The sequence below is a fragment of the Hipposideros armiger genome, unplaced genomic scaffold, assembly GCF_001890085.2.
Source record: "Hipposideros armiger isolate ML-2016 unplaced genomic scaffold, ASM189008v1 scaffold_134, whole genome shotgun sequence".
Lineage (NCBI taxonomy): Eukaryota > Metazoa > Chordata > Mammalia > Chiroptera > Hipposideridae > Hipposideros > Hipposideros armiger.
This window is the reverse complement of record NW_017731484.1, coordinates 3,205,819-3,214,532: the sequence shown is the minus strand read 5'-3', so window position 1 is coordinate 3,214,532 and position 8,714 is coordinate 3,205,819. Positions and strand designations below refer to the sequence as shown.

The 8,714-nt window shown below is 43.0% G+C and overlaps 1 long non-coding RNA gene across 1 annotated transcript in view; it reads right to left on the bottom strand.

Annotated features, from left to right (window-relative positions):
* Window positions 1-745: 745 nt before the first annotated feature.
* LOC109386438 (uncharacterized) overlaps window positions 746-8,714 on the bottom strand; it is a 22,484-nt gene continuing 14,515 nt past the window's right edge. The window contains exons 2-3 of the long non-coding RNA XR_002124791.1: window positions 7,964-8,037; window positions 746-783 (exon numbers count right to left, since the gene is read on the bottom strand). This is a non-coding gene — a long non-coding RNA (uncharacterized LOC109386438). The remainder of the gene's footprint in view (window positions 784-7,963; window positions 8,038-8,714) is intronic.

The window sequence follows — 8,714 nt, the reverse complement described above, 5'->3', positions numbered from 1 at the left end:
ATCCAGAAACGTCCAGAGCTTCTTAATTGTAAAGGAGTTGTGTTCCAATGCGACAATGCGAGACCACACAGAAGTCTGATCACCCATCAAAAATGATTGGAGGGTGGGCCAAGTGGCTCAGCTGGTTAAGAGCTCACTTGGGAGCGCCAGCTCTGAGCAGCAGGGCTGCGGTTCAGATCCCACATTGAGGGCCAGTGACGCTCGCCCTCTACAGCTAAGATGGTGAACAACAGCTCGACCTAGAGCTGGGCTGCCATGAGTCGCAGGCAACGGCGTAGGCTGCAACAGGGCTGCAGTGGGCCACCGTGAGCTACGTGAGTGGCTGGCAGCCAGCGTGAGCAGCTGGTAGCTGGTGTGAGCTACCCGCAGCCACTGTGAGCGGCTGACCAATGACCAGCACCTGATCTGCCTCACCTGGGAAGAGCACAATGATCATACCAACATGGGCCAGTGAAGCGATGTCCTCCACAACTAGACTGAAGAACAAAACAGCAATTTGTCTACCTGTCTGTTCCCCTTCCCCGATTCCCAAACGCTGTTACCCTCCCCCCAATTCCCCAATAAAATCTTAAAAAAAAAAATTATTGGAGCCTGGATGGGATGTGTTGCCACACCCACCATACTCACCTGACCTTGCACCATCAGACTTCCACTTGTTTTGCTCTCTTCAAAACTCCTTGCGTGGTATAACGTTCAATTCAGATGAGGCTGTAGATCAGCACCTTGTTCAGTTTTTCACAAATAAAGACAGGTCCTTCTATGAACAAGGAATTATGAAGCTCACTGAAAGATGGCAAAAGGTTATCAAACAAAACGGGCAATATATCATTGATTGATCTTTGTTCTTTATATAAATAAGTGACCTTTGAAAAACATAGACAAAACACATCATGACTTTTCCGACAACCCAATATTTCTCAGTCCTGGGAGGTTGACTTGCTTGTTTTGTTTGAAGGAGAGCTTAAGATCTTTAATTGGTTTACAGAAACAGGTGCTATAGTCTTCCTTTCTGGGGGAGTCCTGTGGAGACTTAAATGAAACATGTTTGATTCGAGGGAAGTGGACCCAGCCACTGACTCTGAAGCCCAATGAAAATTGGGGTGCTCAGAAGAACTGTATAAGGTCCCTTCTATTTAGGAGTTAACTGGGCTGTCAGGGATGGGGTCAAACATTCCTATGACAAGAAGCCAGAAATAGGTGAACTCAGACCTATCTAATAATTAATATTTCAGCATTTCATTGTTTAGAAATACCTAGATATTCAATAATTTTTATCATTTAACACAACTTAGCAAAACTAAAATCTTAAGTTACCAACAGATACTGAGAAACTATGTCCAAGCATCCACATCACATAATTATTACTGAAAAGTTTCCTTTAAAACTTTATTTCAGTTACTTCTGATTAATTCTTAACTCTGAGGGATTTTAAAGTAAATTATCCAAGTTATTTTCCTGATCAACTATGTAACAGGATAACATGAATTTATTTTTGCAAACTCAGGTAAAACAACATACTATATTTAATGTTAATAACCTTAAAAGACATTTCCATTTAACAGAAGTTAAACCAGCTTTAGTATCAAATATTTTCTTAAATCACATGATCCTGAAAAATATTTGGGTCATTTTTAATTTTTTTTTTAGATTTTATTGGGGAATTGAGGAAGGGAGCAGTGTTGGGGAATTGGGGAAGGGAAACATTGTGTTTTTCCAGGACCCATCAGCTCCAAGTCAAGTTGTTGTCATTCAATCTTAGTTGTGGAAGGCACAAGCTCACCTCCAAGTCCAGTCGCCACTTTCAATCTAGTTGGGGGGGGGGCAGGGCGCAGCTCACTGGCCCATGTGGGAATAGAACCCGCGATACTGTTGCTCAGAGCTTACGCCCTAACCAACTGCGCCAGTCGGCCAGCCCCTTGGGTCAGTTTTTTTTTTATTTCTACTTTATATAAGTGCTTAATCTTTTTCTTTAAGCAAATCAAATATTATAATCTGGTAATACCATCCGGAGGCAGAGACATTATATCACATATAAAACATAAACACCGATATCAGAGATCATGCTTATAAACAGACAATTGCAAAGAGGACAGCTCGAAGGAGGCTGAAAGAAAAGGTGGGGGTTTAGAAAACGAAAAAGAAGAAAAAGAAAGGAAAGACTAGAGGGAAACAAAAAATAAAAATAAAACAAATAAGTCACAAACAAACCAGAACCAAAACCAGGTAAGCACTCACAGAGACTTACTAACCCGCTGTCTCTAAATTCTATCAGTCACCTTTCTTCTCACCAACTCAGGGGTTTATAGGCGCTAATGCTGGGAGGGGGAGAGCCAGGAGAGCCCTCCACCCTCACCCCGAGACAAAGTTCTCAGCAGCTGCTTGGATGTCCCTGCAATCACCTTCCTGGGGTCAGCCTGCTGCTTGAAAAAGTTAAAAATCAAGAGATGAGGATAGTGGAAAGAAAAGCGGGCTAATTCAGAATGCCAGCACTCTGGGAGTATGGCGGACTCCAGTCCAAAGACCATCTCCTTTATAAGGAATCCCACGGTGGGTGGTCCCTGCAGGACTTAAAACAGGGCCAGCTGAGTAAGAGGGAGGGGACTATAGGAGACAGGAAAAGGGATGGATGGGGTGGAGGGACAGGAAGGAGGAGGTGCTGAAGCCTGGGGAGGAGGAACGTCCAGAGGCTGTCTCAGGCCATGGGGGAACTTGGGATAAGAGAGAATCATCAAGGAGGTCGGGGAGGTAGACTGAGAAAATTTAGCCAAACACATGCGGCAATGTTTCCAGAGGTCCAGGATCATGAAGGCTTGGATATAGGGGCCCTCGGACCATTTTTCTAGCTGCCGACAGAAGAGGTCTAGTTGCATGATGTTAAAGTTAAGAGTTCCGTTGGCGGGCCAGACCTTCTGATTGTCTAATTTATATTGAGGCCAGGCGTCATTACGAAAGAAAACTATTTTTTTTCTTTTTGAGAGAGGAGAGGCCAAATATTTTCTAATGTTTAAGAAGACAGTGGAGAGAAGAGTCTTGGGGAATAGAGGGGCTACCTCCCATGACTGCGGGCCAGTGGCTCGTGATAGCTGGACAAGAGGTCGAGGGGCGTCCCCCTGAATCTCTAAACGAAGTGTTCCTCCAACTCTGGGTTACAGACTTAACTGATCCTTTATCGCATACGTACCTGAGGAAGCAAACTACAGAAACTGACTGACCCTTAGCTACGAAGGCGTCCCCTGCGCTACTAAGGTCATGGTTCATGGACCTGTAACAGTGACCCTATACCTTCTATTTTGAGATTTAAACCTCTGATGTAATTTGATTTGACAACAGCTTGGCTGGGACTTTTTGAAAGTTTTTTTTCTTTCTTTCTTTGCTTTCCTTCCCTCCTGCCAAACCTTGATGACACTGTTTACTGTACATTTACTACGCAAACCACTTCCAATGGTTCTGTTTACTTCAGGCCCATGTCTGGCCCAGTGACTTGGGAGAAGTTTTTGCATCTGTTTGGGATCCGCTTCTGACTCTGTGGCAGACCTAACCCCTTGGGAAGCACTTTTTCCTGGAGCTGCCTGGCCAGCTTCTCCTTTTTCCTTTGTTTTGCCTCTCCTTGCATGCCTATAAAACCTTATGGCAGTATTAAGAGAGGGAAGGCAGTCTTGGTGAAGAGGAGTCCACTGTTTTCCCTTAATGCTGGCATTTTGGAAAAAAAATCTGCTTTTCTTCCCACCAACCTCACCTCTCAAGTTTTGGCTTTCATGCAGTGAACAGTCGGACCTTTTACACAGTAACAAATTGGCAACTACGAAGGGATAGGATCTGGCCAGACCCAGAGCTGGTGAGTTCACTCTTTTTCTCCCCAGGGAAGAAGTGGGGATGGAACACAGCAGCCCATCCGATCCACGTCTGCTTGTGGCAGGCTGGTGCTGGGGAGGTGATTGCAGGGACATTCCAGCAGCTGTCAAGAATTATGTTTTTTTCGGGGATTTCTCTCAGCTCTTCCCTTCCTGGCATCAACTGCTTATAAATGCTTAAGCTGGTGGAAAGAAAACAGTTGTCTGGTTCTGGAAACCACGGGTTAATATCGGCCTCATCTGAGACGCATTTGCGATACCTGTTTGGGGCTTTTATAACATTTGGGACTTTTATGTCATTTGGGGTCTCAAGGCCCATTTGAAGTCTGGGACTTGTCAGACCTGAGAGCACACCGGAAATCCTCTGTCTCTCATTGGGACATATATGCTTTTGGGGGCCTCATTTGAGGCCTATCTCTGGTACCATTTGGGGGCTTTTATGCCATTTGAGGCCTCTTGAGACCCATTTGCAGTACCGGTTTTGGTGGGAGAACAGGTTCCCCTGTCTTCTGTTGGGGCATTGATGCCATTTGGGGTACTCATTTGAGGCCCATTTGAGGTACTGGTTTTTGTGGGAGACTGGGTTCTTTCTGACCCCCAGCTCCTTACTGTTGAGGATTTGGTTTGTGAGTGCTCATGTTTGGCCTTGTTTGTCTGTATGTAATTTGTGTTTTTTTTGTTTGTCTGTGGTTTGTTTTACCTCATTTTCCTTTGTATGTGTCTTAAGCTAAAAATGGGAAGGGCTCTGTGTCTAAACCATCTGAGAGTCCTCTGCATCATATATTTGTTAATTGGTCAGCTTATAAATCAATGACAAGAAGGAAAATGGTGTTTTACTGTAATACAGTTTGGCCTATGTATGTATTAGACTCTAAAGAGAAATGGCCTCTTAGTGGGTCATTGAATTATTACACTATCTTGCACAAAGGTCAAGAAAATGGGATGAGCTTTTATGATGTTATAAATTCAGTCTTTCCCCAGAGCTGTGCAAACTCTTCCAGCTTGAGAGCAGGACCGTCTGAATGTACTGAGGGACATCATATCTGTCCTCTTTATTGATAGCATGCTAATGGGACTGGATGAGCAGGAAGAAACTAATACATTGGAGGTGTCGGTAGGGGTGGAAGGCAAACCATTTAAACCCAAGGGCCTGCCATATCAGTAAAATTTTACAAACCCAATGGTCAATGGTTTGTTGTGATAGTCTATGTAAAGTAAAAGATAAATGATTACACTTTCCACCATGAAAAAGAAATCATAACAACTGGTGAGCCTGTCTAGGTTTAGAAGCAGCATGATGGCTGCAAACACCTAAAAGTTTGGAATGGGTGTGGATTAGACACCAACTCTATATTTAGAAACTTGGCAAAAGTGAAGGTCTTATAAGTATTTTTTCTAACTCTCAGTGACTGTTAAGATCTTGCAGATAACCTAAATGGTAAACACAGCTAGCTACTACTGCCTGAGGCTGAGGTAACTGAAGGAAAAACCAAAAAAAAAAAAGAAGAAATACTTTTAAAACCAAACAGCTGATTTTCAAGCCAGACACCCCCCACCCCACCCCCAACCCCTTGTTCCAGCCTCTTTGAAATTGTAGGGGCAATTGTAAAATCCTAGGTCCTCTCTGCAATTGTTAATAGTTATGTTTATATGTATATGATCTCTGATATCTGTGCTTGTCTGTGTTTTATATGCAATATAGTGCTTTTGCCTCCAGATGGTATTACCAGTTTATGATATTTGATTGACTTAAAGAAAAAGATTAAGAGGGCTGGCCAAGTGGCTCAGAGCTTGCTCAAGAGTTTGAGCTCTGAGCAACAGCGGTTCGATGCCCAGCCCGAGCTGAGCTGCCACCAACAGGTGGCAGAATGGCTCAGCTAAAGAAAAAAAACAACTAAAAAAAATAAAAAGATTAAACACTTATATAAATTTAAATAATGAAAACTGACTCAAGTACTTTTTGGTATCATGTGATCTAAGAAAATATTTGATACTAAGGCTGGCTTAATTTTTGGTTAAATAGAAATGTCTTTTAAGGTATTAACATTAGATATTGTATCATTTTCTTTTTTACCTGTGCTTGTAAAAATAAATTTATGTTATCTATGTTACTAAATTTATCAAGGATATAGCTTGGGTAGTGATTAAATTTGAAATCTCAGAATTAGGAACTAATAGATGTAATTAAAAGTTGTTACAGGCCAGCCAAGTGGCTCAGTTGGTTAAGAATTAGCTTAAGAGCATGAGCCCTGAGCAACAGAGCTGCTGGTTCGATTCCCACGTGGGCCAGTGACGCTGCGCCCGAGCTGAACTGTTGCTAAGCTGCCAACAGGTGGCAGGATGACTCAGGTGGTGAGAGCATGTGCTCCTAACAAGACTGCCTGTTCAATGGCAGGCTATGCCCGCCAGCAACTAAGACTGAACTCAACACCTTGAGCTGAGCTGCCACCGGATGGCTCAGCAGATAGAGCATGCGCTCTTAACAACAAGGCTGCGCTCTTAACAACAAGGCTGCTGGTTCGACTCCGCATGAGATCGTGGCTACGCCCACTTGCAACTAAGATTGAACACGGCACCTTGAGTTTAGAGGCCATGAGCTGCCAATGGGCAGCCAGATGGTGACCTGCGCCCTCCACAACTAAGATTGAAAGACAACAATGACAACAACTTGGCTGGTCCCCTCCCCCAATTCTCCAACTTAAAAAAAAAAAAAAGTTGTTACGAAGCTTTTCAGTAATAATACTGTTATATAGATATATATGTATGTATGATATATATATATATATATATATATATGCTTAAACATGGTTTCCCAAATTCTTTTGGTGACTTGAAACCTTGGAATTTTTCTAGGTTGGTAATGATAAAAATTATTAAATGTCTAGATATTCCAAAATAACAAAATACTGAAATATTAATTATTGGATGGGTCTGAGTTCAATTTTTGGTTTCATGTTACAGGACAGTTAAAGGATAAATTAATATCTATTAATAAATGTGTTTTGTGCTTTAATGAAAATATGATTCTAAAAAAATTAATTAACTCAGTAAACACTGGAACTGCTTATTCAGTATTAAACACTAAGCTGGCTAACAAAAGCTCAGCAAATGTTTTGGTAGCAGGAATAACTGTCAACTACAGCAAAAAGCTTTTCTCCAACCTTTAGGATCTGAAACGGGAGATTTAAAATTTTCTCACAGTTTTCTCTAGGTACCAGAGTGCCCGATTCCCCTCTTAGGTGGGGATCTCGTATGTAAACCCAATGCCCAAATAACCTTCTCACACCAAAAGCAAGAGCTTCACCTCCAGGTTCTGCCAGAACATGCCCTGCGGCTTCAGATGCCACTTGTCTGCCTGGAAAGTGCAGAAAGAGAAACTGGGCCTTCAGAGATCTACAGATCTGTGAGTACAGACATTTGGGCAGACGGGACACCTTGAAAAGCTATTGATACACAACCAGTAAAAATAAAGCTAAAGGAGGGGGCTATAAGGCCACTTCAAGGAAAACACCCCCTTGAAGAACAAAAGGACGGCAACTTGTCTGTTCCCCTTTCCCAATTCCCCAACACTGTTCCCTCCCCCAATTCCCCAATAAAAAAATCTTTAAAGAAAAAAAAAAAAGAAAGAAAAACACCCCCTGAAAGAGGCTTTAGAAGGAATACATTCAATCCTGCTAAAGTTCCTGAAACACAGATTGATTCGGCCATGCCTGTCCTCATATAATATCTCCATTTTGCCAATTAAGAAGTCACACACCAAATGTATGGCAGAAAACAAGCAATAGCAGCTAAGCAAGTCCCTAAAAATAAGAGACAGCTGAGGGGATTCTTAGGCATGGCAGGATTTTGGATTCTTAGGTATGGCAGGCCAACATGTGGATCCCAAACATTGGCCTCACAGCTAAGCCTCTTTATGAATCCTTAAAGGGACTGGATACTGAGGTCGAATGCCAATTGGCTTTTGGCATGATCAAAGAGAAATTAATATTTGCCCCAGCTCTAGGTTTACCCAATCCCTGGAAGCCGTGCAAGTTACATATGCATGAAAAACAGAGGATAGGGTTAGGAATCCTTATCCAGATGACGGAGACTCAGCACAACCAATAACCTACCTTTCCAAAAGGTTTGATCAAACAACACAAGGATGGCCCCCTTGTCTGTGGGCAGTTGCAGCTATCTTGACAACCTACAAGAAGCAGAAAAATTAATCCTAGGACAGTCAGTGACAGTGTTTGTACCACACCAAGTCCTGGCCTTATTAGAATAAAAGGGAGGGCATTGGCTAACGGCTGGGCGAATGAACCAATACCAAGTACTTTACTAGACAATCCTAATGTGACTCTGCAAACCACCATGACATTGAACCCAGCCACCCTGCTATCGGTCTCTGACTCGAACCTGAGCCTAACACATGACTGTCTGGAAATTCTTCACTCAGTCTATTCCAGCTGACCGGACCTGTCTGACCTGCCACTGACAGACCCTGAATGGGAACTTTACACCGATGGGAGCGGTTTCCTGGACAATGAACAGCGAAAAGCCAGGTATGCTGTGGTGACGCTAGACAAGGTAATAGAATTTCATGCCCTCCGTGCTGGCACCTCTACACAGAAGGCCTAGCTAATTGCTCTCACCAGGGCCCTGGAACTGTCCCAGGGCAAGCGGGTAAATATATATACGGACTCTAAGTATACCTTCATGATTGCCCGTGCCCATAGTGCTATGTGGACAGAAAGAGGACTCTTGCCTTCAGGTAATAAAGAGGTTAAATACCTGACAGAAATATTAGCCTTGCTGGGAGCTATAAACCTGCCTGACCAAATTGCCATCATGCGTCGTCCAGGACATCAGAAGGATAGCACT